Below are 10,567 nucleotides of genomic sequence, written 5' to 3'. Positions count from 1 at the left end.
TATTTTGATATTAAAATTGTACAGCTGTTCAGAAAGCTAATTAACAGAAGAAAAATTCACCAGATAATACACGAATACAGATAATATCTCTCCTTCAGGAATTTGCTGAACCACTGAACACTGGAGATTGAAAAAGTATTGTGGAGAAGTGTTGACAGATTCTGGCTTTGTTTGTACACCATTACCCAGATATCTGTATTTGGTCACTGATAGAGAGGTGTTACACTTCTGGATGGACTTTTGATCTTACACAGCGAGCTATAGTTGCAGTCCCTCATTTGCATGGGAATGTCTCATACAAGATTATAAGGGCTGTCAAGGTTAATTTCTGAAGTCTCTTGTGCCTGGTTATGTGTGCAGACTCTCAGTCAGAATCCACCTTCTGTTTGTCTTAGGCATAAATGTGGCTAAGTTTTAGGTATGAAGGGAGTGGAATAGCTACTGCTAATATTTGGTGTCCCAAGAATGCAAACTACTTCATCAGATCCTGAGGAAATGAAAAGAAAAAAGTTGGTCTGAACTAATAAATTACTGATTTTTAGTAATTTCACACAACAATGTTGCTCCAAGGAAGCTGTGTGTGAAATTCTGTATAATCTGGATAGTGCAAAAATAAAATATTCCAAAATATCCTAAAGGAATCTTTTGAGTGAGGGTGAAAAATAAAAAGAAGTAAAAAATTTTAAAGCTTTCCTGTAGTTGCTTCATTTTTCAACATACAGCAAAATTAGGTATCCTTTAATGCTTAGTAACTGTAAACATTACACAGTTATGAATTCCAACAGAAAACTGATTTATTAGTGCAACTCTGTTGCCAAATTAGAATTTTTAGTTGGAAAGAGGGTCTCATGTCTTCAGTGTGGCCATTTTCCACAGTTTCTGATGAAGGCAGTAGGAGTAAAGTACTCCTTTACAGTTTGCACTTTGCCAGTGAGTTTGCTTGACTTTCATGAAAACCCTTGCTTTTTAAGGTTAGAAATGAATACAAGCTATTACCTTCTGCTGTTTGCTCAAGACCTTAGAGGAATTAACTAAATGCTTTCTTGGTTTCTAGAATCAACATTCAAACAAACAAAAAGCCTAACATGAATGGGAACTTTGTTAGCAGCCTCAAATTGCTATTAATCAAATAGTTGGAGTCTGATCTCACTTTTTTTCCTTTGGAGACAGTCAATTTTTTAAAAAAATCCATTGCATTGACCAGCAGTTAGGGACCTATACCTGCAATTTAAACTCATGACATTTTAGGCAGAATGAATAGAATATCTGGGCAGGAAACAGAAAGACAAGCTTGCTTTCTCCAGTCTTGGGCCAATCACTTACTTCTTTTTTTATCTTATCTTTTTGCCAGCTTTGTGTTTATGCCAGCAGATGTATCTTGCCAGCAATGTAACTCCTTCTCCACACTTCAAAATTTCCTCATAACTATCAGAATGCAGTGGCTCTAAATTAATATAATAATCAATATCAGTTGGCTGGACCTCACTGGTTCAGAGAGATTTTACCTAGCTGTGAGACACTAGTCAGTTCTATGACTTTGTTAGCCATTGTAACATCAAAACTGGGAAGGTCGGAATCTTTCACTGTAGTTTAGGCACAACTGGTGGCAGTAAACATCATTGTAGTAATGGGGAGAAAAATTTTCCTTTCCACTTGTTGCATATTGTGTTCTCTGAGTCTCAAAGGTGATAAGCAGGTAGCCTTTGCTTCTGAGACTGAACTAGGTCCTTCCAGGCAGTTGGGAGATTTTCTGGATTCAATCAATTTTCTGAACAGTTTCCTCAGCTGAATTAATTTTTTTGTCTGTACCACAGCTCACATACAACAGACTTAAGGAGGCCAACAATAGCAACATCATCTCCCTTTTGCTGGGGAAAAAAAAAGCACCTTTGTGAAGCAAGGGGTGAAGCTGGCAAAGAGAAATTGAGTTTACATTTCTTTTTCTGCCAACTAATATCTGTGTAACCTAAGAGGGCTTAATTTCACAGTGATGGTAGTTTGACTCATTTTAAGTCAACTGGATTTTCAAGTTGCTTATAAAGATGAATAATTCTATGGAATTCTATTAGCTCTGGAAACAGGACAATAGAGAACATCGTGCTACTGACCAAAGTGTATGAGCCCTCGCCAATCTAACAGTCATTCTCTGTTGGTATGATTGGATTATTTCATTGGATTATTTCCCAGATGGGCATTAATGTGTTTGTAGGGCACATTCAGTTAAAGGGTCGATGTTTATTAAAGCTGCAGATATTGCATTTGCTTCGAACATGTAATTAAAACAGCAGATTGCTCTCTGTTTTGCCTTTCATGCAGTAGGCTGCATCATAAAACAGCTCTGGATGATTTTGTCAACAGTTTTTGTCAAGAGCTTTAAAGGAGAATATAATAAAGGCTTCTTATATGAAATGAAATGCAATAGTATTTTTCCATAAAGCTAAGGTTTTCAAAGATTAGGATTTATACTGTAGTCAAGGAAACTCCATATTTTCTCAAAGACCTCTGTCTTGGTTTATGGATTTGTTGCACCTATCTCCCTCCAGAGCTCTCTACTTCTGCTGTTTAATCTGGGGGAGAAATCTTCAGTGAAATATATATAACTTAGGTCTGTAATTCCTGAATAGATGATGCTGTACATAGACTTTCTTGCATAAAAGCAAGATTCTGACCATATTGTGATTCAATCATATTTTAAATGTGATCAATATTAGTAATTCTCATTTACAACTGCCTCTCCCTGCAATATCAATGGTATTTGTTTTCAGGAAGATATAAAATAATTTTTTCTTAACCTATTCTGTCTTATCCAATTTTATTCTGTGCTTTATCTTATGTATTCTAAGATTGTTTCAGTCCAATGGTAAATTAAATTGTGGTTCTTATATATTATGTGCTAGAAATTAACGATTGATATAAAGCAATGTTTATCAGTAGTTTTAATAACACTAAGCAGTAAAATACAGTGCTCCAATACACTATCATACAAAGTAAGCATTCAAGAGCTTTGCTTTCTTTATTCTATCTTTAGAAGAAAGTCTCAGAACCACATTCTCAGTTTCAGTCCACAAGAAATTGCAGAGCAGAAAAACGGAGTCAGAAAGACCTCTTGGTTTTCAAAGTAACCTTTTGACCATATGTCATTAAGAGGCTGGATCTCTTCTAAGACCTCTTCCAATTACACTGGCTTAGCACTATTCCAGGAGCTTATCATGTCCAATCACCCTAAAAAAATCCTAATCAGGCCTTAGGCTAAAATGCTGCATTGACAGAAAAGCTGAACAGCAAGTAAGGTGTTGCATTTGCTTCAGCTAAGAGTCTTGTCAAATAAACACATTTCCAGTTTCTGGATTTAGAATAGAAGCGTCATTGAAAATCAAGGTCAGCTTTTTGTTCCTAGGGATGTAAACAGGTTAGGCCAGCAAGTAAGTCTTAGATTGTAGCCTTGAGGCATAATTGAGGTGTTGGATCTTTAAGTTAAGCCTGGATGGAAAACAATCAGGGATAATGCTTTGCATTAGACATTTATTTAAGAAGTGTCCTTCAGAGCTGCTCATATTGTCCATCCTAGGAGTATAAGACTTCTTTAGGACTTCTGATCCAGCCCTTCACACTTTGAGATCTGTGGGCTTAATGACTCTCAAAGCCACTGCAATTTGTGTCCTCTTGTCCTGTTTGGTGATGCTCCAGGGCTCTGAAAACAGCTGTGCTGTACTCCAGACCCAATTGATACACTATGCTCTGGCCTGGAACTCTCTGTATGGCTGTATTATGGCAAGATTAATAATAAGACCTCCATGATGTTCATTTTTAAATTTTTATTTGGTTGGGTAACTGATTTTGAGAGCACAATACTTAACTGATTTGAATTGGTGTTTTAGGGCCTGATGGTCTCACATGTTTCACGCACAGAGTTACTGTGACATGTAAACTATCAAGCTCAGATTGGGTTTACCCACAGTAAGTAAAGCAGATATATTTTATTTGGTAGTACCTTGTTTTGCATGACTTCCATTTCCAGAGTATTATGGTTGGGCCCACAACAGCAAGGCGTGTGACTGATACAATTAGAAAGACTATGGGAGAATTTTTTTTTTTTTAATGCAAACGATCACCTGTATTAGCCAGCCCATGAGTTTAGATACCTGTTTGTGGATTGTCATGTAAAAGCAGCACATTGAACCAGCACCAATGATCTAGGAGAGAAGGCTGCCTGCTTATGTTTCCCTTGCCCTGGCTGCTACACCAGGCCAAAAGCAGCCTGTGGAGGTTTAGGGAAGTGGTTTGTTTCCTGAAGGGTGCTGAAAATGCACAGAAGTGAGTTGCTTGTGATGTGCAAGTGAGAGAGGCAGGGACAAAGAGCACATCCACAAAAAGTGGAGAATGAGGGTCTATTCAAGAAGAACAAGGAACAGACATCACACTGGGCCTTAACTGTGATGAGAAAGTCTTTTTCTGGGGAGCAAGGGGAAACAGTGGCACAGTAAGTCTTTGGCTGTAAGTCCTAAGGGACTGAGGGCGAGACGGAAGGAAGGGAAAATGTGTTTATAAATCTTCTGTTTCTGATCTATTTCACTATGTTCATTTGGAAGTCTTTTGGAAGTCAGTTGACCCACTTTGATTTGGATTGTTTTACCTTAACCAACATTTAAAACTTGACCCATTTCAGATTTCTATCAGATCATTTGTAATAAAACTTTCTCCTGAAGTGTAATTAGCAAGTCTGTACCAATGAGATTAGTGTTGTCTAATAAAACTGATAACTTAATGCCTATCCTACATTCCCATCTGATGTCTCAGCTGGCAAGACATTCCTCTCTCTACACATCACTCCTAGGGTTAGTTAACAGCTGATTAAATCTCAGGAAAGCCCTGGTATCCTACGGATCAGGTGGCAGCCATGCTCCCTGCAAGAAGGTGTGGGAGCAGATATTTTCTGCCGATGGAGGGTTAGGCCTTTGCAACTGTGCAAGTTGTCGGCAGTAGTAGCACCAGAGATGCAAGCCACAGATGGCAACAGGGGGATGCAGCTGTCTGCAGGAGGCTTAGTATCCCTGAAGCAGCTGCACTAGGAATTTGGTAGATGTAGCATGGCTTATGCTCTCCTTTAATCCTTCTGCCTTCACCCCATCTTTGCTCATTACATTATTATTGCAAATTATTATCATTGCTACAGTGCTAACAATATGGCCACCTGTTGACTTAGCTGTACATCCCATGTTGTCTGGGCTCCTGGCCTAAGGTAGGCTACACTCAGAATTCATTGCTAATTATTACTTTTCTTGCCTTTTTTATTTTGTTTTTGCTGTTTTCCACCTTGAGTAGGAACAATTTTATGGGTGTCAAGAGCCTTGAGTAGGAAAACAGCATTGTAGATGGTAACCCATGACAAAAGAAATTTATTTATTGAACACAGTTCCTTTTCAATCTATCACTGAAGCCAAAAGAGCAGGGGAAAAGATAACCTTGATGAAATCCTTAAATTTTATCTATGATTTAAATTGTGTTCAATTTTGCACAGAGTGAAATTAAGATTAACCTTATACCTTTCAATTTAATTTCTACTGCACTCAATCTTTTCTTCCCCTTCTTTGTTTCTCCAGTCACTTTTGAATTTGTTCCTCAGGGCCATTATTCCATCCTTTTTCCCATTTATTTATTTGATTAGCTACTAATAAATCCTTGATTTCTTATAATTCTTTGTGCCATCATTAGCACTTTAGCTTAGCATAGAAAGCATATAGCAAAACTCGTCTTAATGTAGGAGCAAAAACTTTGCTTTGAAGCATCCATGCAGAATTTGGATCAGAAGTCACGTTACATCCAAAGGCAGCCTGATCTCCCGCCAGTCTATTCCAAACTCTCTGGAGGGAACGGGATCTTGCTCCCATACATTGCTGATTTTGGGGGAACTGTCTAATTAGATCCTATTGCGAGCATGAAGGACCTCACAAGGATATTTTATTTTATATGCTGGTACAATTTGCCATTTTACATGTTGAGTCACCCAAGGAGCAACAGGGTAAGTACAATGCCATCTCAGTGCTAGCTTTTCCCAGCTCCCACCTTGGTGCAGTTTGCTACCAGGCACATAAATCGATCTAAGCCATTTCCAGACAGAGAATTCTGCAGGGATATTAGCTTTGTTTCTGGCCCAAAGTGCAAAAGAGCCTCTGTGGTGGTCATTGTGAAAAATCTTTTACCGATTTTAAGACCTTTTTCTGCACTGGCTTTGGGGCTGCTAGGCAATAACTGCTTAGAAGCAGTGCATATCTCTGAATCATTGCTGCAGTGGAGGTCAAGAAGAGGAATAGATAAAGACACACAGAGAAAGAGAATTTGTTTATAATACTATTTATTTAGCATGTTTTCAAATTCCTTTGGGTAACAGAAAACATAAAATATGGAGGTAGTTCAACGCAGATGAGGATGATTTTATTTTAAATGTTTTGAATTCATAAGAGGTTTAGGGAAGTGAAACAAAGGAAAACTGTTCACACACAGAATATATTGACTTACATTAACTGGAATAGCTTGAATTACTGCTTGTGCAAAACTGCAGAAAATGTTTATAGATGATATTAAATCATACATTAAATGAATTCTCCCACATTGCCGTTCCCTTCTCTCCTTCAGAGCTTTTTAATTTCTGTAATGTTTCTTTTCCTTTTTACTTCTCAAACTTTTGCCAGTTCTCAGTTTTCCTCTTCCACATTTTTCCCTCATCTCCTCTTTTGCTTTTTGTGTTGCATTGATTCTGTCTTTAATTTGTCTCCCATGTGCTGCATCCCTCTATATATTATTATTTAGCTATTTAATTTTATATTTCTATCTTGAAAGAAAAAAAAAACAAATGAGAAAGGCATCTTTCAGTTAAATATTTATGCTGCGTAATGGGGTGCTTGCTGTGCTATATACCTTCATGTTATCCTGGCACAAACTGACAGAGGAGATAAAATGAAGGATGAATAAGAGAGAAAAAAAAAGAAATGTTGACTGTCAGGATCACCACAAAGGCATGGCACAACAACAAGTATTAACCTAGAGATTCCTTGGGATTCCCTCTTGGGTTCATCTCTTCATCTCATTCATCTCAAAACTGTAAAATGAAGATCTTGGAACTCCCACCCCTCTAAGAGACAGTTTGAAGACAAATATATTGGACATATGAGGGTGACCATATAAAGGTAATGACGCTGTGGAAAAATAAGAAGTTAACTTTAGTGTGTCAACAGCTTGACAAATACTTATGCTGAGAACAAAAATATTTAGGTGGATTTTTAGACTATGTATTTTTACATACATTGTCAGCAACTAAAGAACACAATAGATTTTCCAATATTTTATATCCCATATGAACTCTTGGGATGACTAAATCTCAGAATACTATAGAAATATTTTTGAGATATATTTCTTTTTCTACTCCATTTTAGAGGATGAATATTTTCTAAGACCAATACATCATCCAGATAATTATAAATAATGCAGAAGAACTGGATAAATGATTTCTAGAAATCAGCTAACAGTTTTTAAAATGCAGTAGTTCTAAAAAGAAGCACTGAAGATTGTAACTTGAGTTAATGAAGCATTTGCAGGACATTTTATTTGTTCAATTTTTATACAATCTCTTCTTCAGAGTTTACCATGACATGCATTTTGTACATGTAGTTCAGAATTCACAAAATAAAAATAAAGTGAGCAATCAAGGATGAAGAGTTAATGAAATAGTGTTAGCCTCAAGAATTTTTTCAACAGCTCTTCTGACATCTCTGTAACATTTTAGTAGCGTTGTCAGGAAAAATATCAATCTCACTGCTGGAAAAAGAGGAGGTAGAGTAATGTCAAAAATAAACTGCAGTGATGAAGTAAAGTGATGACCAATTTTGGTGTAAAAGTAAATTAAGTATTGTTAATGGACCACAGAGGCTAGAGCATTGTTCCACATAAGTAAATTATTGTTCTCCCACTGAATCAGTAGAGCAAGGTTTTTGGTCTAATTTCAGATTTAAGCTTTGAAAAGCTTTCATAAATAAACACTTGAAATTCCTAAGATAACTTAGCTGAGCCTATATTTTAATTTTAGGGTAATCTGGTTGACTTAAATCTGCATGACTACTGTCAGAACTAGGAATGCAGTGTTTGGTGTTCCCTACAAAATGGGAGAAACCTTTTGGGCAATGCCTGTGTTGCTGCTGAAAGGAAGCAGGTTCCTTTACTCATACTTCTACTGGCAGAACAAATGAAGCAAGAGTGTTTGAAAATGCTTTATTTCAGCACAAAATTTGTTCTATACCATTTTCTTCATTTCACTACTGTCAGTTGTTTGCTTTAGAATTAATTTTGATAAAGCACCATCATATTACAATGAATAATCCAGGAGTGGCCAAAATAATATACTAATATTTAGTTAGTCTTTTAGTTCCCTAGCTTCAGTTATTCTAATGATTGGTAGTATAAATTTAATGACAAAAATTCCAAGCAGTCATTACTTAAATAAATGCAGATCCTCTTGGTTCATAATTTATAGTAACGCCACCTTTCCAGATTCTCTAAACATATTCTATAGATGGTATTTTAATGTCTAATACAGAAAGTTGCAATTATTTTATGTGCCCTTTTAATAGAATTTTGCCATTGGGAAATGTTCAGAAATAAGTTTCTATCCAAAAAGATGCAGTTGTGTGTTTTAGGAAATGAAATCCAGTGAGTTAGCCCTACATCACGAATATTTGTCTTCATCATGTGCTGAGAACCAGATTCAGGCTTGGTCTGTAGGGTGTGTATATGCATCTCTGCCTTTCCAAACTGGGAGGTTCACTTACTTGACCCCAGAAGGCAGTCTCTCATCAAGATGTCTGGGTATGGCTTTAAAGCAAAGATCATACATATTCTGTGTCCCACAACAATGGCACACATCAAAATTGCTGAGTGTTGGCCACAAAAAGTCTTGAACTATGCTTTCTCTCTTAATCTAGTGGCTGTTGTAAGTGACTTCTTGAGGCCTTGCACTTGGATGACTTTCACTTTTGTGCATTTACAGTTGTATTGACTCGTTAATTGTAGCCCTTGCCGCTCCTTGATGTTAACAGAAATTACATAAATGATTAAATAAGGACGATAATAGTACATATTTTATAAAGCAGGAAACATTTATCCTTGTAGGAAAGATCTTATATAAGAGGGGGCATGATTAAGTGGGGAATGACCATCTTTGACTTGAAAGGACTGGGCACTGACTTCTTGAAAAGGCTAAGAGAAGAAAGTACAACTAAAGCCAATTTTGAATCACAGTGATGAACTAGGGAATTCCTAAAATTGCCACAAAATAAATTGCTTATATTGGTTTTCAAGCTTTTCCCAACAGCAAATACACCAAGGCAATCCCAAGATTTTCCAAAGAGTTAGAGACAAAGCACATTAAATAAAAGTAGGAGATGGGAAAAGAGATTTTTTTTGGAGAGTTCTTAAGCAAAGTATCTGAAAGACTTTTCACAAAACTCTTTGGACAACCTCCCTCTGTCCTTAGAGATGTATACAGGATAAATAGAACAAATACTGTTCCTGCGTGTTTGTTTATCTGTGAAGCTCCTCCACTCAGAAAGCAATGATATCCTTTGATTAATGTCATCCAAGTAATAATATCTTTCTGACTGTGTCATAGCAGTAATAATAAGCTTTCAACCCTTTCAATGAGCAATGCATTTTTGACATTTTACATAAAAATAAAAAGTCTCTTATTTGTTCCAGCACAAATTTTATCAAATATCATTAAAATTGTTGAGGATTTGAGTGCAGAATCTGACCCATTGCACCAAATAAGTAATAAAATTCTAAGATACTAGCTATTTCCACAGTTTTCTTGATAATGTTGTAGTAATGCAATTTGTTTTAATAAACTTTTCATCACTATTCCACATGACAGGCATACATTAGCTGACAAGAAAGGAACAGGGTGACATACAAGGCTTTCCAGAATTCCTCCCTTTAGTTTAGTTGCACGTTATTTATCATTCAGCAAATTAGCCTTGAGAGGCAACTGTTGCTCACGCAGGACAGAAGCATTAATGCTGAGACACTACATAGCAAAAATAGCTCAGTTAAGCAGATACTGCTGGGCTCTCTGTCACCCAGTCTTACGCTGATGTACAAAGACTTTTCCATATGACACAGTACAAGGTTGTGTGAAATTGTTCATAATAAAAACACACACTTTCTTCTTTGAATTAATTACTTTAATTATGTTTTATAACAGAGATTTAGTATGATAAGATAATATGTATTCATTAGAGCACTCTGACACTTCTTGTCATAATGTTTTATCACTGATGTGAAATACATTGCAATGCTGATTTTTTATTAATCCAATATCTTTTAAAGCTAAAGATCTACCAAATTGTACCGGAAGTTAACTGTGCCTGTTTATTGAACTTGATTTACTTCATTGGGCTTTTAATCGAATCAGATAAAATACACAGATCAAAGAAATTTCCTGCCTAAGAGGGAAAGTGAACTGCATGTTAACTTTTTCATGCTACCAGCGAGACTTCTAGTCATCCAACAAACAGAGTAG

Source organism: Aphelocoma coerulescens, chromosome 3, assembly GCF_041296385.1.
Source record: "Aphelocoma coerulescens isolate FSJ_1873_10779 chromosome 3, UR_Acoe_1.0, whole genome shotgun sequence".
NCBI lineage: Eukaryota > Metazoa > Chordata > Aves > Passeriformes > Corvidae > Aphelocoma > Aphelocoma coerulescens.
Note: the sequence above shows the minus strand (reverse complement) of the source record.